At 41.5% G+C, this 24,165-nt stretch overlaps 1 long non-coding RNA gene across 1 annotated transcript; it reads left to right on the top strand.

Moving 5' to 3' along the window:
- Positions 1-14,004: 14,004 nt before the first annotated feature.
- LOC126284633 (uncharacterized) lies at positions 14,005-23,941 on the top strand. The gene is made up of 2 exons (XR_007551517.1): positions 14,005-14,865; positions 23,748-23,941. It is a non-coding gene; the product is annotated as an uncharacterized LOC126284633 (long non-coding RNA).
- Positions 23,942-24,165: the final 224 nt, after the last annotated feature.

The raw sequence follows: 24,165 nt of genomic DNA, 5'->3' as shown, positions 1-24,165 counted from the left end.
TTATGGTATGGTTGTGTTTCTCATGGGGGGGGGTGCACCCCTTATTCTTTTGCGTGGCACTATCACAGCGCAGGCCTACCTTCTTGCTTCCCAGTGTTGAAGAGCAATTGGGGGATGGCGATTGCATCTTTCAAAACGATCGAGCACTTGTTCATAAAGCACGGCCTGTGGCGGAGTGGTTACACGACAATAACATCCCTGTTTATAGACTGGCCTGCACAGAGTCCTGACCTGGACAAGGAAAGTTGCCTCGTTCTTCTACCATTATGAAAGTTACACAGACAACCTAGGCTCTCTTGATTATTGGCCAGATACATTTTTTTTTATTTTACGTGTATAATTTCGCATGTGTCGTAATTCCGGTCTTACACATTCACTTTCAGTTCTCCTGAAATATTGTTCTCATTCTGGATACATTTAAGTCTCGCAGAGTTCCCATGCATCTCGTATTCTCTGTGAACAGTTTTTATTGGAACGAGAGTTTCCACAGACAATAATAAAACACAAAGAAGCTGTATTTTTAATATAGATTATATTTTATACTAAATAGGGTGATTCAAAACTAAACAATAGATTTCGGTTGTTTATAACAGACAAACTATGAGGGATAGAAACGCATTGCACATGTCACTTGCCAGAGGAATGTGATCCCCAAATTCGTACATTAGGGCATTTCACTTTACCCCATAGGTGAAACTTCGATTTGTCCGAAAAGATGAGTCGTTCAAAAAAATTATGATCAGCCATATTCTGGAGAAGTGAATTGCAAATTTCGTGCCCTGTCATAGTTGCCGGAACGCAAATGCTGCAGTAACGGCAACTTGTAAGGCATAACATGCAGGCGTCGTTTTAGAACACGCCACGCCGTTGTTTGAGGAAGTTAAAGTTTCTGGCCTAATCGTCTTGTGAACTACTGAGGGCTCCGCGTGAACGCATCTCGGTTATGGTCCAGACGTTCGTGGCTGACCGACGCTCTTCGCTTTGCATCTGCAACCAACTTCCAAGAATGTTGCATGGTCGTCATAAATGTGCTAATGCAGAGACGGTTTCTTATTGAATCGACAGTAGAATGCGCAGTGCACTTGAACGATGGATTGACTTCGCACAAATTCCAACACACAGAATGATTTCTCTTGTGTAGTCGCCACTGCTTCAAACAGGCAACAGCAGAGCTGTGTCAAGTCTTTGCACCTTCCTCTATCCAGCGAAATGTACCATGTGTTTCTGTATTTTATAATTCGTCTGTAATAAACAATTGCAATCTGTTCTTTTTGAACCACCCAGAGGGCTGTTAAATAGAGTGTTTTGGATGGATAAAATGCAACACATATAAAAAAGTCGCTTTAATTACGAATGCTGGAAGCGATAAAACGGTGGTAAGAAGACCGGAGTCCATTAGGTTCTAATCCCTGTATATCCATCCAGATTTAGGTTCAATGTGATTTTTGTAAATTGTTTAAGCAAATACCCAGCTGCTTTCTGTCATAAGTATTCGCATAATGCGTGCTTGTACTCCATCTCTAACGACGTGCACCACCTTAGCTGAGTGGACAGTGCTCCGGCTTGTCATGCCAGGGGGCCCTGGTTCGATTTCCAGTTGGGTTTGTGAGGTAACGGGCGAGTTGCGGCGTCCTGGAAATATTCAAAGTTCGGAGTTGACGTGGCTGCTCGGCAATCCGGGGTCAGGCAGCAAACACGTGGTGCCGAATATTAGCCCGAGTCCAGCGAGCGTGTGGTGGGGAATTTCCATGGTGACACTGTGTAGATGAAGGAGACATGCTGGGAGTGTCGAAGATGCCGGACTTTGTGAGACATTAATGGCAGAAATTTCACAGTTCGTATAGAAATTAATAGTAGCCAGAGGAATCATGATACCTCAAAAAGAAACATGTACATTACCATTATTTGCAGGAGGTTCTGATGGTGTAATCAGAGTTTCAATATCTTTGTTAGTTTAAAGTTTAGTATCCGACGCTAAATTTTACAAGTAACATCCAGCAACGAATTTCCAAAATCTAAACGATTCGTCAGATTTTGTCGACTGACGTGTCGTTAGAAAGGTATTAGTGTAAATCTTGAATAGTACATGAGCTATTGGAGGTCAAAGTGGCTGATTACTATCGATCACGTCAGGCCATAAGTACTCCACAGTTACAAGAAAAAACGATAGCAGCATGCTTATAAATATATTTATTCATCTATGTCTTTGTTTATATCCGATATATACTATTCACGAAGAAATTTGTTAAATATTTACTGTGTTTTAGAAAGCACAGAGAATATTAGGCTACTGGCCTACCTTTTGTTGCTATTCCTTTGATGAATGTTTATTTAATTTGTTTATGTATTTAATAATGTGTGTTAGAGCGTGTTTATGGTCCAGACGTAGGAATATCTATTTAATTTCAAGTTATTTAAATGTAAATCCAGTATTTCGAATGTGTTTGATTATGTTTGTGTGGGTGCATTGGCTTGAAGACATGGCGCGAGCGCTCTAGCCTGTCACAGCGCTCGTGAATGTGGAGACTGGGTGGAAGCGGGAGAAGAGTTCTGGACAGTCGCGAGAGAGACTTGCAGGAGAGTAGTCTGCACATGGTCGCAGGTGACAGAAATACTTCGGAGTGCCGACGTGTGGACTTGTGAGATTTCGGTGGTTTCTACAGTGAAGACGTAGTGTGCATTTAGAAGTGAATACCTCGTGAACTATGTCGTTGCTCATAACTAATTATGTAAAGTAGGAATCGATTGTTTCCCTGTTATTCAACTTATGTTTTATTTAATTGCTAGATCACCGACACCAATAACTGTTTTGTCGTAATGTACCGCATTCTCAAAAGTAATTCTACTATCGTGCTCATAATTTAAAGCCGTTAAAACAGTATCTGCAGATTTTATTTAATTGCAATCTTTTATTTATAAATTTCTATATTAATTCACAATTGCCGAGTGACAGGAGCCTTCGATTCATGTGTGTATTCATATTGTGTACTGTAGACTCAGCAGTATTTGGCTTGTAACGCGGCGACTACGTACCCCAGCACATAGACAACGAAACCAACCAAAACTTTTAATATTTCAACTCTGACTCTGAGGGCACGTCGTTGAGGCCCACACACCACCATCACCATCTTTCATTTCCTTTTCGGAAGCCTGTAGGTTACAGATTTTCTCCGCTTAGGGACTGCGTCGTCTTTATCATCATCATTTCATCCTCATCGACGCGCAAGTCGCCAAAGTGGCGTCATCAAAAGACAAGGCGATCAGGTATAACCGCCGGGAGTCCATCGCCACACGACGTTTCATTTCTTCTCCAACGACTTCGTTGTCTATTTGGAATGTCGCATGCGTAGTAGAAATTTAAACCATCGTATCACATGTGTTGTATGTGGACGAATGGAGAGATTACATTCTTTGAATTCAAGCAACTCCTGATAAGGTTTGCTCATCAGATGCTAACACAGTGGTTTTACGTTCCAGAATCATTTGAGTTGTTTCTCCACGACCTGCTTTGAAAACCACCGAACCTAGCAACTTTATAATCTGTGGACGTTGCTAATTACATCTTTGTCGGTATCATACACTACAATTTATAAGAAAACTGTTTGAAAGTTATATCAAACAAGGAAATAATTTCAACTCAACTGTATTGTTCTCCTTCAGCGTTCGACTACACATGTTATATTTCTCCCATGACGTCCATTTCCAAGTACGTCGTCAGAATAGGAGAATTCATACGTCGTAAAGATCAGTTACGGTTGTTCTATCAGTAACAAAGAGAAATCGTGAACATATGTACTTCCACCTACGATCACATGTAAATAAATTTGTCGATGGATACTCTCTGAGTCCAGCGACGAGTTTACTGCAGCTGTACATTGGTATCTCGCAGACATTTTTAATTTCATTTTGAGCAAGAAATACACTACCGTTTGTGGGAATTGCAACACCAAAAAGGAAACGCAGGAATTCAATTAATTTTATATAGCACAGGTTAGGTACATGACAAGTAACAAATGATTACCTTTTCAATCTGTACATGTCCTTAGAGCCCTACTACTCAGTATGTCGTGTGTCCACCATACGCTGCAATTAGAGCTGCTGTAAGCCGTGGCATTGAATCAATAAGGTTCTGAATACGTTCCTGAGGGATTTCCCTCCACGCAGTTTGTATCCGAGTCCACAAATCCGTGACACCAGTTACTGGAGGACCGTGACGCACCAGGTGCCTACCAAACATATCCCAGACACGTTCGATGGGCGACATGTCTGGCGAACGTGCAGGCCAGGGAAGCAATGGTACCCGTCGCTCTTCGAAGAAGGCCCGTACATTTTTCGAAGTATGTCCGGGCATTGTCCTGTTGAAATGTGGCTTTTGGAGATGCTTGAAGCAGGGGAAGTACCTCAGGCTCCACAATCTCCGTAAAGTACCGGTTGCTGTTCAAAGTGCCCGCAACACGTGCGAGGCGAGATCGGTTGCCGTAACCAATGGCGTCCCAAATCGTCACACATGGTGTTTGTCCGCTCTGCCGCAACACAATGCACCCCTCCAGGTTTCGCTCGTCACGATACCGCACGAGACGTATGCGGCCATCACTGTAAGACACGCTGAAGCGGCACTCATCCGAAAAGATTACATGTTGCCACTCAGCACCCCACTGACGGTGTTCACGTGCCCATTGTAGTCGGAGGAACTTGTGGTTTCTGGACAATGGAAGCCGACGTAATGGCATGCCTGCAATCAGTCCAGCCTGCAGCAGAAGGCGACGAACTGTCGATGCAGTCAGGTTCACACCTGTTGCAGTGTCCAGCGACGAGGCAACACTGTGGACGACGCTGTACGTTCCGTAATGGCCATGCGGACTAGATGAAGGTCATACCGTGCTGTGGTCATGTTCCGTGATCCAGTTCCCACTCGTCGCTGCGTACGACCTTCCTCTATCCACTGCTTCCACACACGGTATGACAACCCGGTTCCCCGGAGATCAATCATTCTGCCCTGTTCGAACTAGCTCACATGCCGATATGGCCCCTTTGACGTTGACGAGGCTTACTGGCACTCACTGTATTGTTTCCACCTTCTGTGACAGCTCTGCACTGACTACACTAGGCGCAATACCGACCCTGTGGGACCGACACGGGAGAGCTCTGCTCCGCCTACGCGTACCCCATCTCGCTGCAAAACGTATCACGTATTGCTTGCACTCCCGTCGCCACTTCCACCAAGTATGGCGCTGTTCGTGTAATTCCTTCTCGGCGTTGCACTTTTCACAAACGGCAGTGTATACTCCACGGGAAACGTGTCGGACAGTGTCCATTAATGTAAATGGGCACTGCATCCTTTACCTAACAATCGTTCTTTCTTTACTGTACAGAGAACTTTTCGCATTCTTTTCATCAGCATCACCCGTCATTTTATATTTTCTGCATTATTGAAGCCTTTTCTAAAATTTTCCAAATATTAGTAACTTCAGCAATAAGCGTCTACTTTGCTCATCTTTACCTTTCTTAATTCCTGGAATTGACACGTTCAGCGGCAGAGATCTCTTCCACCACAGTTTCATTTGCTTACAGTTTTCTACTCCAGTCTGTCCTTTGATCTGTTTTCTTCTTTTCTGGCTCGTCTAGTTATGCTTCTATCTCAGCCGCAGTTTTTTACTTTTTTCACATTAAAATTCCATACCTTCCTGCCGTACGTCACTCTGTCCCTGCCCGCACTCCCAAGGAACTTGAGTGTGAGCTCGCAATTTCAGTCTTTAGTAAGGCTCATTTTAAAGCGTTGTGCTAACAATTATGACCGGAAAACTTTAGCTGCTAATGACTCACCATGAAAATCAGGAAGGTGGCAGAAAATTTGTGTCCGGAAGGTGCAGAGATCCACCTTCTATGAAATGTATGTATCACACTTCAGAAAATGGACATTGCCAAAATCCAAGAAATGTTAAACCACTAACTTGCACCACGGACACCGATTGAAAAATGGCACACCACAGTGATCACAAAAGTTCCCACCGTCAAGATCGGAAACAAACACCTCGGGAGTTACAAACGGTGCCGGACGTTCTGCTAGGTATCCACTCTTAAGAAATACGTATTATACAGGGTGGTCCATTGATAGTGACCGGGCCAAATATCTCACGAAATAAGCATCAAACGAAAAAACTACAAAGAACGAAACTCGTCTAGCTTGATGGGGGAAACCAGATGGCGCTATAGCTGGCCCGCTAGATGGTGCTGCCATAGGATACCAACTGCGGTTTTTTTTTTTAAATAAGAACCCCCATTTTTATTACATATTCGTGTAGTACGTAAAGAAATATGAATGCTTTAGTTGGACCACTTTTTTGCTTTGTGATAGATAGCGCTGTAATAGTCACAAACGTATATCACGTAACATTCCGCCAGTGCGGACGGTATTTCCTTCGTGATACATTACCCGTGTTAAAATGGACCGTTTACCAATTGCGGAAAAGGTCTATATCGTGTTTATGTATGGCTATTGTACTCAAAATGCCCAACGGGCGTGTGCTATGTATGCTGCTCGTTATCCTAGACGACATCATCCAAGTGTCCGAACGTTCGCCGGATAGTTACTTTATTTAAGGAAACAAGAAGAGTTCAGCCACATGTGAAAGGTCAACCACGACCTGCAACAAATGATGCCCAAGTAGGTGTCTTAGCTGCTGTCGAGGCTAATCCGCACATCAGTAGCAGACAAATTGCGCGAGAATCGGGAATCTCAAAAACGTCGGTGATGCGAATGCTACATCAACATCGATTGCAACAGTACCATATTTCTTTACATCAGGAATTGCATGGCGACGACTTTGAACGTCGTTTACAATTCTGCCACTGTACACAAGAGAAATTACGGCACGATGACATTTTTTGCACGCGTTCTATTTAGCGACGAAGCGTCATTCACCAACAGCGGTAACGTAAACCGGCATAATATGCACTATTGGGCATCGGAAAATCCACGATGGCTGCGACAAGTGGAACATCAGCAACCTTGGCGGGTTAATGTATGGTGCGGCATTATCGGAGGAAGGATAATTGGCCCCCATTTTATCGATGGCAATCTAAATGGTGCAATGTATGCAGATTTCCTACGTAATGTTCTACCGATTTTACTACAAGACGTTTCACTGCATGACAGAATGGCGATGTACTTCCAACATAATGGATGTCTGGCACATAGCTCGCGTGCGGTTGAAGCGGTATTGAATAGCATATTTCATGACAGGTGTATTGGTTGTCAAAGCACCATACCATGGCCCGCACATTCACCGGATCTGACTTCCCCCGATTTCTTTGTGGGAAAGTTGAAGGATATTTGCTTTCGTGATCCACCGACAACGCCTGACAACATGGGTCAGCGCGTTGTCAATGCATGTGCGAACGTTATGGAAGGCGAATTACTCGCTGTTGAGAGGAATGTCGTTACACGTATTCGAAATGCATTGAGGTTGACGGACATCATTTTGAGCATTTATCGCATTAATGCGGTATTTACAGGTAATCATGGTGTAACAGCATGCGTTCTCAGAAATGATAAGTTCACAAGGGTGCATGGATTACATTGGAACAACCGAAATAAAATGTTCAAACGTACCTACGTTCTGTATTTTAATTTTAAAAATCCTACCTGTTACCAACTGTTTGTCTAAAGTTGTGAGCCGTATGTTTGTGACTATTACAGCGCCATCTATCACAAAGCGAAAAAAGTGTTTCAACTAGAACATTCATATTTCTTTACGTACTACACGAATATGTGATAAAAATGGGGGTTCCTATTTAAAAAAAACGCAGTTGATATCCGTTTGATCTATAGCAGCGCCATCTAGCGGGCCAACCATAGCGCCATATGGTTTTTCGCTTCAAGTTAGACAAGTTTCGTTCTTTGAAGTTTTTTCGTTTGACGCTTATTTCGTGAGATTTTTGGCCCGGTCACGATCAATGGACCACCCTGTAGAATCATACTGGTCTAATAGGCTTATGAGAACTGATGTAATGTAATGACATGCAACCGAATGCGAAACAGTCTGTCATCGAGCTTATCGTGAAACTGGCTATTCTCTGCGGCGTATCTGAAGACAGGATTTGTGGCTTCCTGTCCGACAAAGATGATGAACTACATAGCTTGACACCTCTTTCAGTACCACTTTCATTTGCTATGCACGTATCGTCATCATTGCACTTCTAATGTACATTGTCCATACGGTAGAGAGTGCATGACACCACACCTTCCTCTGATTCGCTAATATTTAATAAGCTAATATTTCATATGCTAATATTTCTTATGCCACTTTGTCGCTCTGCGGAATTCGTTTTTGACGGATATGTCAACTTGGCAACTGTTGTAGATATAATGCGATGTTCGCTTTCTTTATCGTTGCCATTTTTCTGCTTTGTATCAAGACCACTAGCACTATAGCACTATTGTCAGTTACCAGTCTACTAAGCAGTTCAACTAAGCTCCGTAGGCACATGCTGTGCTAACCAGTGGATACCTGCAGTCCCCACCCCTTTTTCCATGGTTGCATTGTAGACAATAATTGGTGCGACGAATATCGTAAACATCATTGGTCTTTTGCGACCTTACATTTAAGCGGTTCCTTGTCATACAGCGAGCTGTAAATAAAAACTTTTATTAAGCACAGGTTGCAGCATTGCTTTGCACCCTCACCGACGTCTTGTTTTCGAACGCTTTCAAGAGTTCATTAAAAATGTTCCAAAACATTTGTACCCTTCTGTTTATTTATTTTTTTGACTACCCATTCGCTGTCTTCAAAGTCCCTAAATACAGAACTGATGAGGTAGGTGTATGGATTCATTGTTAACTCTATTTTCTTATTTCTGTGCCGACAGCATCTTACTGTGGATGTATTATTACTGACTTGGAAGTCTCTATTAGAACGTAGTTTCACAGGGTGACATTATTGGGTAAATGATTCAAGAATTTATTGTTGAGCTACATTTGTATCTAATCTCAGGCTTTCGTCGACTTCCTCTATCATCATTCGCCCGTGTTACCTGTAGTCTGTGTGATACTTCGTTAAGCTGCCCGAATTACGTCATGGGGACATCAGAAGGTCACGGCACTTCCATATGCTGTCAGAGATTGTGGATGTACGGGATGGAAGAAAGTTGGTAGCGACGCTGGAGGCGTTATATGATACGTTATTTCTCCGTTGCCAATGGCTCGTTCGGCAGAACCACTAAGAGTATAGATGCTGCCACGAAAATCAAATGGCTCTGAGCACTATGGGACTTAACATCTATGGTCATCAGTCCCCTATAACTTAGAACTACTTACACCTAACTAACCTAAGGACAACACACAGCACCCAGCCATCACGAGGCAGAGAAAATCCCTAACCCCGCCGGGAATCGAACCCGGGAACCCGGCCGCGGGAAGCGGAACGCTACCGCACGACCACGAGATGCGGGCCGCTGCCACGATTAAAGTTGTTGTTGAGCATTTTGATGTCAACTTCTTTGATGACAGCAGCTCAGTAGAGTGATGATTGTGGTAGAAATTCCCGTTTCATCAAACATAATCATATGTTTGTTCATGAGGCTGTTTCTGTCCGCAGAAGATTTGTCTTTGCAACGTTCTGAAATGTAACTACCTCTACACTAAAACTTTTAAAACACTGAGACGAAGGCTGCCTTTAACTTTCTTGAGTGGGCGAAAAAGATATTGAATTCCACGTCTGATTACGACTCTTGTAATTTTATTTATTGTAGCTCTAGAAAAAGTAAAAAAATGCTATACGCTGACAATTCTGTGATGATTGGGTACGTCCATGTTTCCTTTTCACAGATATTGCTAACATAACTTGTTCATTATATTTGCTCTTCCGAACACCTTCTATTGGTTACCTGATACTGGAATCCAGGTGGTCTTTCATAGAAACAGTTTTAGCTCTAACAAGGGAAACTTCCCATCGCATTCACCTCAGTTTTTTAGTAAGATGGCTCAGCGAATAGTCCGTCAAAAACTAAACACAGATTGAGGATGAAAACAGGAAGAGGGTGAAAAAAGAAGCAAAATAGTATCAGTGAACGGTCCAAGCTCAAAGTGTGTAACATCGAACGACTTCAAACAGACACGGGGTCGTAGTTATGTGGGCACTGTGTTGCACTACGTAGAACAAGATCTATGTTCAAATCTCCCTCTGGCCCCTTTTTTTTCAGAAAATTATGAACTGTCTGTCTGGTCATTGACGTGTCTGTTGGCTGTATTAAAATTTGTGACTACGTCGTGATGTAACGTCCGTTTGCTACAGCGAGGTGTAAGGAACGGAGTTCTAAACATACTATTTGTTCTACTAAAGTACCACATGTTATGACTCTTGCGTTCCGTTTTGGAAGTTTTGACTGTTGAATTTACTTGTCGTAAGAGAGTTCACACCCGTTTATTTGTCGTTTTCATTTCTGTGGGAGATCTAAGCGGCATCTCCCTGCTCTCACTATTCATCACATTTACTTGCGACGTTGATATATTCTTACGATATGACTCACATTCTATAACCAATGTATAGTACGACAATTGCCAAGAGCACGGAAGGCGAGCAAATCCGTCAATGATCGGGTGGGATAAATTTGCGAAAAAAGTGACACGAGGGAGATATGAACACGGATCTCTCGTTTTGCAGTCCCACACTGTAACCACACATCCACGATGCCGCGACTGTTGCGATTCCCACGACGTTGCACATCTTCATTTTGGACCGTTCACTTTTACCATTTTGCTTCTTTTTTCACAGTTCAGTATACCTTCTTTCTGTTTTCATGCTTGATTTGTGTTCAGTTTTTGACCTGCTATCCACTCATCCATTTCTCCCCGAAATCTGAGGGGGGAGGGGGGGTTACGATGGGGAGTTTCCTTTGTGAGTATGAGCGTGTGCTGCATGATGGAAGCTTCACATTCAGGCGCATTGACACGACGCGTGGATAAATCTAAATTGATAAACTGGTGCTGTCTCTTACAGAACCACAGTAAACCTTCCTGATATGCATATACCAACTCTACTCGAAAGCGATATAGTTATAAAACTGCTGGACAGTCCTGGGATTATTGTGCTATAACGTAACGATGCGATGTTACATTGACTATTTGTTTGGGGATTGCCCCACAGTTTTGTAATCCTATCACTATAACGTAAATTTGCATACACAAGATTGGAATGTTCACCCCAGATTTACGTAAGGCGGAACAAGATTGTCGATCCCGGCTGGTTCATATGCTCTGTCAGACTGTCTGGAAAGGAAGTTATCCAGCTTCGAAACTGATAGCATGTAAAACATACAATACTGCTCCAGGGAAAACATCTTTCTTCTTTATTGTTTGACTATACTATTGCTGACATGAAAGGTCATGGACGCGAAACAGACGTTTGCAGGGATTTAAGCTGAATCGAGCACATCAAGCCAGATGTGCAGTAAAGACAGGTGCAAGACTGATATTCAGTAAAGGTATCCTCCAGAAATTAATTTCATTGCAGAGGATGCGTTCGACTGATTCTTGTGCAAGGCATACCAGGTAGATTTAGAGTTGCAGACTACCAAAACTATGGTTCGGTAGCTAAGGTACAGAATATAAACGACGTAGTAAATGGTGGGATGATTGGTAGTATTGCTAGGAGAAGAAATATAAATGAATCTCTGAGAGAGAGACTGGGAGCCGATGACTTCTCTTTGTTTTTTGTTTGTTTGTATTTCACATAATTGGAACCGCACGTCATTCACTGTATTTTATGTCCTTAAAAATATAAAGTGCTTTCTGTAAGTAATAAAATAAGTTTATCGCGGAACTTCTGCGCTTTTATGTAACCAAAGCAATTACTTTTGATGCAAGGACATTTTCCATGCATAAACATAAAATATCTATATAATCATTGTTGTTATTTTGTTCTCATCGGAACGTTCTTCATCATGATCAAATGCGAAAGTTCTGCATTATTACTGATGAGTGCGAAAGATGTTTATGAATAACAGACGTATTTAAGCTCCACGAGGTATTGAAGCTATGTTTGATATGTATGTGGTTTGCGATTTTTTTCTATTGTACCTTTTTTTCTTGAGGAAATTGCATTTTCTAGCACTACATGATAATTGTGCAATTCTTTTTTTTATTTTTGTTGCAACATCCCTCTGCTTCACGTCACAAATCAACAGTTTTTGAATAAAATGTGAATTAAACATGGACTATTTGACAGTTTCATTGTTGCTATAAATACTGTTTATTTTTAAGTAACAGTCAGGAAGATAAGGACATAGAACGAAAGTGTTATGCAGGTTATGTGGCTCTTTAAACATCTTCACTCAGTTTCTAGGCAGTTCACCACTTACAGTTTCTAGGGGAATCTACTAAGACACTGATCGCATATGCAAACAAAACGATCAAAATGAAGTAACGCCCGATAGGTATGCAACACACAACGTACAGCTAATGCGGTTAAGGTGTTGCCTGACCAAGGCAACTAGGAAAATATTGCAGTCTAGCTTACCTATGATGAAACACAAAGGAATTACAGACATTAGCTGCAAGCAGGCATTGATCGAAATCGATGGGGAAAGCTGAAAATTTCTTTCAGACATGTCCGAAAGAAGAAACTACGTGCATACAGATATAATTAAGGTGCGATGGCGACAGACCTCTTCAGTGCACATGCACACCATGCTCTAGCTCCTATTGGAATCGACGAAATGCTGTGGGTAATGAGGATAATGGGCAAGGGACACTACATTAGTGGTGTGTGGATAAGTAGAGAGTTTGGGTGCCAGGAGACGTGCTAGCGTAGTTCGTGCATTTGGGATGACCACTGTGTCCGGATGGCTCAGGGGTCAGAACATCCGCCTAGTTAGAAGGACACCTGGGCTCGAATCCCACTCCAGCACAAATGTTCAACTTTCCCCACTGATTTACATCAATGCCCACTTGCAGACAATGTCTAAAAAATTCCTTTGTGTTTTAATTCATAATGGCAGCTGGATCAAAATGATGTCTGTTCTTTCAGACTGCCCAAAAGAACAGTCATCAGATATGTACATTACTTATGATAGTCTACTGTAGCCTACCGTAGTTTTACTCTACTGTAGCTTACGGTAGTTTTACTCTACTTTAGCCTTCGGTAGTTTTACTCTACCATAGCCAACGGTAGATTTACAAGGCTAGATAGGATTAATAGAAGAGGTAAAAAAGATCATAAAAACGCGATATACACTACTGGCCATTAAAATTGCTACACCACGAAGAGAGACGAGAAATTTAAACGAATTTCAGTTATAGTATAATGTATTTGTCCAATGAATACCAGTTTATCATCTGCATTTGTTCTTGGTGTGGCAATTTTAATGGCTAGCAATGTATCATCTCGCATTCGTTCTGACATCAACCGACTATCGCAGAGGTAGTTAGCTCCATTAGCCAGCTCCACTGGCTGAATATGTAGAAGAGGGGCTATGCATCACTGAAAGGATTATTGTCAAAGATTTGAGAGACATTTGGAGGGCAGGCATTGACAGTAAGGTCAGATAAATTTCAGCTGATGAAGGAGGTATACTCGCTATCTCTCTCCTTGAGCAGGTGTTGATGGCACTAATGGAAGGGGAAAGGCAAGGTAGGATTATTCTACACAATGCGTCCACGGCCATGCAGTGGCTTGGGAAATACTAACGAGATTTAGATGTGAATGTACCAGGAGAGGGGAGGGGTGGGGTGATCTCATTTAGTACACTCTGAAACTCTCTCTCACAACTGTCAACGAGCAGCTACGCATGACCGTAAGTCAGTCTCAAACGTAAGCAGAAAAAAGTGACGGGACGGCAGTGAACGAGACAGCTGTCAGAACGGCTCCACGCTGCCACAGCAGTTGCGGTGACGTCAGCCATAAGACTTGCTCACAAGAAACAGCGGCAGCAGCCAAATACGGAAGAAAAAACCTGCACCGTGACGTACGGTTGTGACGTGAGGACGGAGCATTTGTAGCACAGCACCGCCTGCGGAGCGGCCAGTGGCAGAGTGCAGTGCGCCATGAAGAGCTCGGGCACGGCTTGCAACTTTGTGCTGCTGACGATGGTCGCAGTCTCCAGCGGCCGCAACGCTGCGGAGTACTTCCAGCAGGCGAGATTCCAGTACTCTCCCTCCAGGCCCTATGACGCCTTCGTCCTCTTCACAGCCACTGCTCCGCCCCTCATTTGCGAGCCGGAGATGGAGGGCAACTGGATCGGAGGAGACAGCTTAGAAACCGATCTCATTCTCGAAACGCCAAGTGCCAGATCGTACTACACGTGCTCTTTCGAAGGAAACGCAACAACGGACACTAATTTGAAATTGATCCAAAAAAGTCTGCCAGATGTTTTCACTTCCACAGGACAACGGAGAATAGAGTTTAGCTTCAGAGGAATGTACTGCATTACTGATTCGAAGCTACCGGGTGAATATTTCGACTTGAGAATACAGCGCCCTAACGAGGAACATCCAGTGAAATGTATCAGAGGTGTTGCAGGGGCCTTATATCTCAGGTTTCCGCGATACCCAACCATAATTTGCAAAACATTTGGGCGTGTTGATCCTTTTTATCGTTTTAATCTACCGGGTATAGTTGGTGATCGGATGGCGTGCGCATTCCAGGTGTACATAGACTTGCCGACATCGAACAAGGACACAGAAAAACTGCTTTACGAGTCTCTGGTTAGCACACTCCCCTTCCGTCTGGATGGCCGACTTCCAGACTTCGTATGCTCTCTCCAAACAGGCCCATACGGAACCGCCCACTTTCAGGTGCGATTCCCGGGATCTTCTACTTATGCCTGCAATTTCTCCGACACTTAATAATTACCACTTCTGACGGACTGGTAAGTGTTGCTCTCTTTGCTTCTGATACCATTTCATTATTTCACAGTTGTTATTTGAAGTTTTGGGAATATTTCTCATACTTGTATTCCTTAAACAAATACATATTGAGGCTATTAATTGACATGACCTGCCTACATAAAAAAATAAACATATAGTTGGCAAAATAGTAGGAGAACGTTATTATATTACCAAATTAATGAAGTCCTTTGTCTTAATTTAATACTAATAACCCCCTAAATGTAACATAAAAATCTACAAAATATAAAAAATGAAGAAAATTAAGTAAATACAAAGACAAAAATAAATAAATAAATCTAATAAATATAAAAGATAAAAATAACATACAGCTCTATACTTATGTCCAAATCTAAAGTATATGTTACCTCTGAGCGGTTCTAAAATTAATTTTTAAAATTTAATTCTTTTGCCTTGCAGTTTTGAGGTGATAAGTAAATCCCCATTTGCATTACCCTATTGATTTCTTTTTGGAATTTCTCTTTTTCTGAATGAAGCTTTATGATCTTGTGGGGTTCGGTAAAACTAGAGGACTGAATTCTATGGGGCCGGCTAACTGTTTAGTTTTATGGTGTGCAATGTGAATGACACTATAAAGCATACACAATTTACTGTGTTCCAAGTGAATGTGTCTATGTTGGCAATAAATAAAACGATCACTTCGAATTGCAATAGTAATGCAAGAAATATGATAATGGAAAGAACTGTAAATATATATGTCCAGTGTATTAAGAAACAATAATTCTATTCAACACGGATCGGCTGGCACAGGAATAGCAATTGAACACTATTTGTATAGGTAACAACTTGATGCTAAGGCATTATGAACGATGGGGAAACAGGTGGATTCGTCGTAGTGAATTAATAAGCTAGCCTTCATGAAGATATCATTTCTACATTCTCTTAAGACCTTTAGGTAAACACTAGAACTGAATGAGGATCACTGTTCTAAATTTCAACCGTATTCCCCAAAAGTAAGTGTCGGACGTTTGAGACTGCTAGAGAACAACCTTTAGGCAATTTTTTAAATAAAGTTGAATTGCTATGACATGGTACATATCCAGTCTATGCTTTGACCGTTACTGGAAGGATCCAAGTAACATAAAATCATAATATTAAAAGTCGATGTTTTAAATACACTTTTTAGCAATTGTAATAGACATCTAAGTCGAAGCTTTGTGAATTTCTCGAGCAAATTAGACGTGTTTTTAGATGTATATTGAAATATACCTGATAAACTGAGTGGGACCACAGCCACTATGATTTTCTTGAGGGTAGTCATTTTCCCGCATAGGCTGTTTCACTTGGAAATAATCGCTTTATTTCATGATTTAGCTATGAGTTAATTTCGCCCCCTTGGATATAATCTAGCTACCTCTGTTACTTGCATCGTAGCATGAAATTTTAAGCATACATCGTTATACACACGTGAAAAAAAGTTTTGCATCCCCTCAGTTTTGACAGTTCCGAAACCTGTACAGAAAACTGGAATAGAGATCAACATAAAGGTCATTTCCGCCATTTTTATTGCTCATGAAAACCACAAGTTACATATTGTACCACCATACAGAAAGACCTTCAGAGGTAGTGGTCCAGATTGCTGTACACACCGGTACCTCTAAAAGCCAGTAGCAAGCCCCCTTGCATTGACGCATGAATGTATTCCCCTACTTTCCTCAAAATTTCAAACACCTTGCACCCTTTTACATTGTCTATTTGCTTTTTCCAGGTCGATAAATCCTATGAGCACGTCAGCTTTTCTTTATTGTTGCTTCCATTATCAACCGCAACGTTATAACGGACTCTCTGGTGCCTTCAGCTTTCCTGAGGCTAAGCTGATCGTCATCTAACACTTCCACAGTTTTCTTTTCCGTTCTTCTATGTATTACTCTTATCAGCAGCTTGAATACAAGAACTGTTAAGATAATGGTGCGAAAATTCTTGCATTTGTCAGCTCTTACAGTCCTCGGACTTGTGTGGATGATATGTTTCCGAAAGTCAGATGGTACCTCGCCAGACTCATACATTCTACCCAACAACGTGAATAGTTGTTACGTTTCCACTTACCCCAATCATTTTAGAAATTCTGATGGAATGTTATCTATCCCTGCTGCCTTATTTGATCTTAAGTCCTCCAAAGCTCTGTTAAATTCTGATTCTAATACTGGATCCCCTATTTCTTTTAAATGGGCTCCTGTTTCTTCGACTATTACATCAGAGAAATCTTCCTCCTCATCGAGGCCTTCAATGTACTCCTTCCACCTATCCGCTCTCTTTTCTACATTTAACAATGGAATTCCCATTGCACTCTTAATGATACCACCCTTGCTTTTAATTTCACAGAAGGTTGTTCTGACTTTATACGCTGAGACAACCCCTCTGACAATCATTTGTTTTTCGATTTCTTCACATTTCTCAGTCATCCACTTCGTCTTAGCTTCCCTGCACTTCTAATTTATTTAATTCCTCAGCAACTTGAGTTCTCGAATTTCCCTTCTTTCATAGATCAACTGAAATATTTATTCTGTTACTCATGGTTTCTTCGCTGTTACATCCTTTGTACCTACGGTTTTCTTTCCAACTTCTGTTGCGATTGCCCTTTTTAGAAATGCCCATTCCTCTTCAACCTTATGGCCTATTGGGCTCTTCCGTATCCCTCTTCTTTGCTAATTCAGTCTTTCTGACTAAATTTGTAAACTTCAGCCTACTCTTCATCACTACTACATTGTGTCTGTACCTGCTTCTGGGTACGTCGTTCAATCGAGTATCTGATTTCGAATCTCTTCTTCTTGTGATTCTTGAACAGAGTATTCTCTATTACTAGCTGAAATTTATTACAGAACTCAATTAATCTTTCTTATCTCTCATTCGTTGTGCCAAGCCCATATTCTCCTGTAACCTTTGTTTACTACCCCTTCCCTACAAGTGCATTCCAGTCCTCTATTAGATTTTCATCTCCCTTTACGTATTGTATTACCCTTTCAATATCCTCATATACCTTTTCTATCTTTTCGTCCTCAGCGTAGGATGTCGGCATGTATACTTGAATTATCGTTGTCGATTTTGGCTTGCTGTCGATTCTGATAAGAACAACCCTATCATTGAACTGTTCACAGTAACACACTCGCCGCTCTATCTTCCTATCCATAGCGAATCCGACTCCCATTATATCATTTTCTGCTGCTGTTACTCTATACTCATCTGATCAGAAATCCTGTCTTCTTTCCATTTCACTTCACTGACCCCTACTATATTTAGATTAAGCCTCTTCATTTCCCTTTTCAGATATTCTAGCTTCCCTGCCACGTTCAAGTTTCTGACATTCCACGCCACGACTCGTAGAATGTAATCTTTCCGTTGGTTACTCAATTTTTTCTCATGGTCACCTCCTCCTTGGCCGTCCCCTCCAGGAGATCCGAATGTGGGACTATTCTGGAATCTTTTGCTAGTGGAGAGATCACCATGACACTTTTCCTATCATAGGCCACATTTCCTGTGGATACACGGTCTTTAATACATTGGTTTTCATTGCTACAGCATCCTCATGCAGTTGATCATTGCTGATTCTTCCACCTTTTGGTTCAATTTCCCACCCCAAGGGCAAGATAGTCTCCTGAAACTCTGTCAGCTCCTCCGTTGACGGAATGAGGATAACTTCTTATGCAGGAAGTCTTCGGCCACCAACGCTGATTTTTAGTTAAAATTTAAGCCGTGGCGGGCTTAGTACCCAGGACCGATGACGGTTTGATTGCTAATCAAAGACGCTACCGCTTGTTTTCGTTGCATTCGTTCACTCTTTTTATTACATAGGGCAGCTAACCCCCTCACCGAACACTTTGAGCTACTGTGCCGGATTTTTCAGATGTCCGCTAGATCCAGTTTCATGCATGCTTCTACTTCTTCACTTTTTTTGCTCTATCCATTCCTGTTTTGCCATCTTTTACTTCTTGACACTAATTTCTAATCGGCTTTTGCCTCCTTTTGTTGTATTTTCACATTTCTTCCTTTGTCAATCAAATGAAATATCTCGTGTTTATCCAAGAACTTCTACTGGACCATGTAGTTATTCCCATGCTGTCTTCAACACTACACCATCTCTCATATTACCCATTGGTCTTCCAGTGTGTTCTCCTCGGCTGTTTCAGTCAATAATGGACGAATGCTCCCTTTGAAATTCCCAAAAGCACCGGTTCTTTCAACTTATACAGGTCACACCACTTGAATAACGTATTTTTCTGCAAAATATAACCAGTAAATTATACTCAGAATTCATATCAATACAAGAAAAAATCTGTGGTGTAAAATCTTGTCTTGCAAATCTCTGTCTTATGATGATATAATCTGTGACAAAAGTTATCTGTCTCCAGGTTACTTCCACATATACAACATTCTTCCGTGATTCTTAAACTGTCAGTGAAGACGAAATTACGCTCCATGCAAATTTCTGCCAGGTAGCACCGTCTTTCAACCATTTCCTTCAGTTCATGATCTACAAGTATTTTTTCTTCTCTTCCTTTCTCTGTTACCGAATTCCAGTCAGCTATCACAATTATATTTTCCTTTCCCTTGACGATCTGGATAATGTCCTTTATCTCTTCATACATCTTTGACTCTCTTCATCATCTGCGTACCTACTTTGCATATACACTTTTGCTACTAACGTGCATGTTGCCTTTACGTATATGTTGGCTAGGATACTGCCTTTACTATGTTTTTAGTAGTTGTTTAACTGCCTTCCTATTTTTTATTCCTTATTAGGGCTATTCATGCATTACCCATATTTCATTTTGTGTCTTTAACCCTTTACTGACCTGACCGGGAGACCTGTTCATTCTGCCACTTTGTTTCACTAATGCACCTTATATCTAATTTTAACCTACGCATTTGCCTTTTTTAATTCTCTAAGCTGGCTACCCTGTTAAATGCTCTAACATCCCACGTTCTGATCTGTAGAACGCCAGTTTAGTTTTTCCTGAGGACCACATTCTTATGCGTAGTACCCATACAGAGCTCATAACGATCGGCTCTTCACCTCTGGAATATTTTGCCATGAATTGATCCGGATATCCTGGAGAAATACAGGGTGATTATAATTAATCTTTTGCTACTTGAGTCAGCGGAGACAGAGCGCTATTTTCCTCGTGAATACTCAGTTGTATAGGAATAATGTTTAGACTGTGTGCTGCATGATTTTCGTTGCCTGTACTATTAGTATCATCATTTGCCGTTAGGCGCAGGTACTACAACGGTGACGTAGGGTTCAGATATAAACATCAATGCGCATTACAGTCGCAAGCAGTAAACATGGGCCTGCAAAGACAAGCAGAGCTTTACTCATAAAATTGTTTTATCAAAACAACTGCAGTAGTGAGGCTACTCTTCGTGAGTATAGAATCATCAAAGGAAAACGGAGGGGTCCTCATTCCGCACCGGAGTTGAAGAACATGATCCAGAAGTTCGAATTACCTGGTGATTTAGAATTTGTTCCTAGGAGAAGCCGACGCCACAGATTGTTGAAGAAGTTACTGTTGCCATGGGTCACGCAAGCAGTGCTGTGTCGCGACAGCTGAACATTCCATGGTCCAATGTTGTATCGAGCAGCAGCAAGGCAGTTTCTGCTATTGTTCCAACCTGTCGTGAATGCAGATGGTCGTCACATTGAGCAACGTTTGTAGCCTGGAACGTAACAATGGTACGCAATTAACAAATATTGCCTTCTCATGTGGAAATTAAAATGTTTCCTTTCACAGGTTTATTCGTTATTTCTCTTCAGCGTGTCGTTACAAATGTTTCCTCGGTGTTTCACTCATTTGTCATGGTGGCCCTCTCAAGTAGCGAAAGTTTTGAGAGGCACCCACATGCTCATGCTGTGGCATCAAGCAGTCAGGCCTACAAGATGAGTGGTCTGTCATTCTTATTTATCAAGTAACATGAGCTCTAGTACTCACAATTAAGTTACAAATTATTCTCCTGTTTGAATATTACGCAACGGATACGGATAACGCACATCTGACTGTTAGTAATTCACACAACTCTGTTCACTACGCACTGGCAATACCACATTTTCTTTCTTACCCAACGGCTTTCGTCAACGCATAACCATCGCACTGAATATGAATGGCGCACCTATTACAAATTTTGGATATCATGACAGCATACTATTCGAAGTAAAAGGCCACCAATCTTTTTCCTTTCACGATCTTTTATATTCCGATAAATTCTATAACCTAAACACACCATTACATTTTCTACAACAATTGCACATGAGAAACTCCGCCCAGTGGGAATGGCTTTACATTGGTGATTCTCTATCTTATGGTCTCGTAATTATCTAACACTACAGTGCACTTTCTGTATAGGATGGTGGATCTTTTGCTATATCTTACACTTCGACTCTCACAACCATCATCACGAAACTTTCCTCCAGACCAAGCGGCACAAAAAGGAACATGCATAACCCACTGCCTCTGAATCTATCTTGTTACTCTCCCATGCAAACCACAAATACTTAAATTACATGAAATACACCACACTGCAACATGGAATACAACACAAGGAATAGTCACAACGTTATAATCACATCACTTTCAGCTTTCCCACTTCAATTAGTATTCATCCCAGTTTCACACGACACTGCCCCACTTTGTAACTTTTCTTTCCTACTATGAACTCTGGAGGATATATGCACGTCTTCCTGTGCAATGTAAGCCAAGTGGCGTTGCTGGATAGACGGCTGACTCACCTTGCTTCACTCTCAGAGTATTATAGTTTGAATCAAGCGTCACACGGAAACATAACACGCAAAGTAATATAAAGAACATATTCATCAAACACGCGAGTCCTCAACTGATACCATGGACGAGTACTTCTCTCTATCGTTCTTTCTCTCACACAGTACTCACCACGTGGAAGTACTCGTCTCTAATTTCAAGTCCTGCACACGCCATTTCTTAAATATTTCTAACTTATAGTACACACGCCAGTAATTCAGCTTAACTTTAGCACTCGGAAGTATTTCAACTTATTGCTACACGTGGTTTTATTGTGACCGTTGGTCATTTCCGAAGATTACTAAGATCCCATTAATATTACCTGCCTGACATTTAATTCTCCCCACAAAAGTTCCTGAAATAGAGAAATTATTATTCCAAACTACTCTGAAGTATTCCACATCCATACCATTCTATCCACTCTTTTGTCTTTATGGAGCACACCTAAGACAGGTCTTACCAACACAAGATCTAGCGCCAGAATTCTGAAAACATGGCCGTTATTCAGGTCATCTCGCACCTCTGCCGAAGTGGGGGAGCACCTTGCTACCGTATTGGTCAGCCACATTTCAGGCGCTCAAAGCTCCGGTAAATTTCATCTCTTTGGTTCCACCAAAGGTGACCAGAGGACCGTCTCAAAGATGATCATATATTCACATTCACTATCTGTGGTTAGCAGACGACCATACATTCATTCATTTCACAGATCTCACCAAATTGGATGTAGGGATTTATTTTGTGGGAGTGCACATGTGCTCAATTAAATAAATAAATTATCTTTCTTTCCTACACCGGCATCCGGCTTCGGTGTATTAAGTTAAATTGAGTTATTATTACAAAAAAATATGTTGTTCTGACAAGAATAACGAAGAATGTCGTTCCTATTTTCAATGTCGGTCGGTACTGTACCCTTTCAGTTTAATTATAACCGCCCTCTGCAACGGCTGCAATTTCCCCTTGGTTTCTGCCGTTCGCTGCACCAACACAACAAGGCCATGTCGGCTAATGGTAAGGTCAGTCAATCATCCAGACTGTTGCCCCTGCAACTACTGAAAAGGCTACTGCCGCCTTGTGGAACTACACGTTAGTCTGGCTCTCCACAGACACTTCATCCACGGTAAGGCTGTTTGTATCGTTGAGGCACACAAGACCTCGGCAAAGTTCACAGTTGATGGAAGGGCCAAATTAGAAGTTTTCTTTGATGGATTTACCATATTTTTATCTCCTATAGGTGGTTCATGGTTACCGCATCGTCTGTCATCGAGTACTCCCGTTCTTCATCTACAAAACGTCGTTTCTTTTACCAAGAAGTATAATACCAGAATACTTCTTACAATGTCGAAAACATGGCGATAAAAAATGTTCAAATGTGTGTGAAATATTATGGGACTTAACTGCTAAGGTCATCAGTCCATTAGCTTACACACTACTTAATCTAAATTATCCTAAGGCCAAACACACACAGCCATGTCTGAGGGAGGGCTCGAACCTCCGCCGGGACCAGCCGCACAGTCCATGACTGCAACGCCTTAGATTTCTCGACTAATCCCGCGCGGCCATGGCGATAAATTTTCGGCATCTTAATTTTATATCCCTTAAAATTGTTACTTAGCAAAAGTAAAATAGGTAAATCGCTGACATTTTCGTCATTTTCACCGTGTTCATAGTCACAGACTTCGCGTACAGTTGGAGAGAATAAAGTATGTAATCCACTGTCCTTTGTATGAAAAACAATACAGAGGGGAGTTACTCATTCATTTGAAAGGACTAAGGTGGAGTGTCCTTCAGCGTAACAGATGAAATTACCAAGAAAGAAAGAATCTAGCTTTATCTCCTCTCACTCGCTTCCTTCTCTATCTTTTCACTATCTCACTTCCTCTGTCACAGAAGTCATCCTCCCCTTCTAACTCCCCCAACTCCCTTCTTTTCATCATCTTCTTTTTCTTCTTCTTTTTCTTCTTCTTCTTTTCGCTCTTCATATAAGACGAATAGATTGCGGCGTTGGCATCTTTAAATGTCTTATCCCATCTCTGTTCTCCTCATCTTTTGAGATGGGTACATGCAGCTCGGTTAATTCGTTGTTCTCTTTGTTCCAGCCACGTCGTCACAAGGGGCGACAACCTGTTTCTACGATGCTGTGGAAGCATTCAGAAGACGAGAAAGCCGGAAAGCAGTCTTCGTATACTGTAATAAATTTCAGTAAGCAATTATATGCCATTATGTCAAGTAAAGCTCATGAAAGACCAAAATTTTTCTGAAACTGCAATAAATATCAGCCAGTGATTATAAATGTGTGTGCCAGAGTTAATTTTCATCAGTTTCACATACTTTCCTTTAAAAAGTCTTGGAGAGACTAAAATACCATATCAAAACATAATAAAAATTTTCATTTCTGGCATATAACATACTACAGTAATATGAGGCTAAATATACTGTTTGATTTAGATAACAATACTGAAAACTTTCAGCAAGTTGTTCATCTACATCTACATTTATATTCCGCAAGCCACCCAA

The sequence above is a fragment of the Schistocerca gregaria genome, chromosome 8 (genome assembly GCF_023897955.1).
Source record: "Schistocerca gregaria isolate iqSchGreg1 chromosome 8, iqSchGreg1.2, whole genome shotgun sequence".
NCBI classification, from domain to species: Eukaryota; Metazoa; Arthropoda; class Insecta; order Orthoptera; family Acrididae; genus Schistocerca; species Schistocerca gregaria.
The sequence above is the reverse complement of the archived record's forward strand: the minus strand, read 5'-3'. Positions and strand labels throughout refer to the sequence as shown.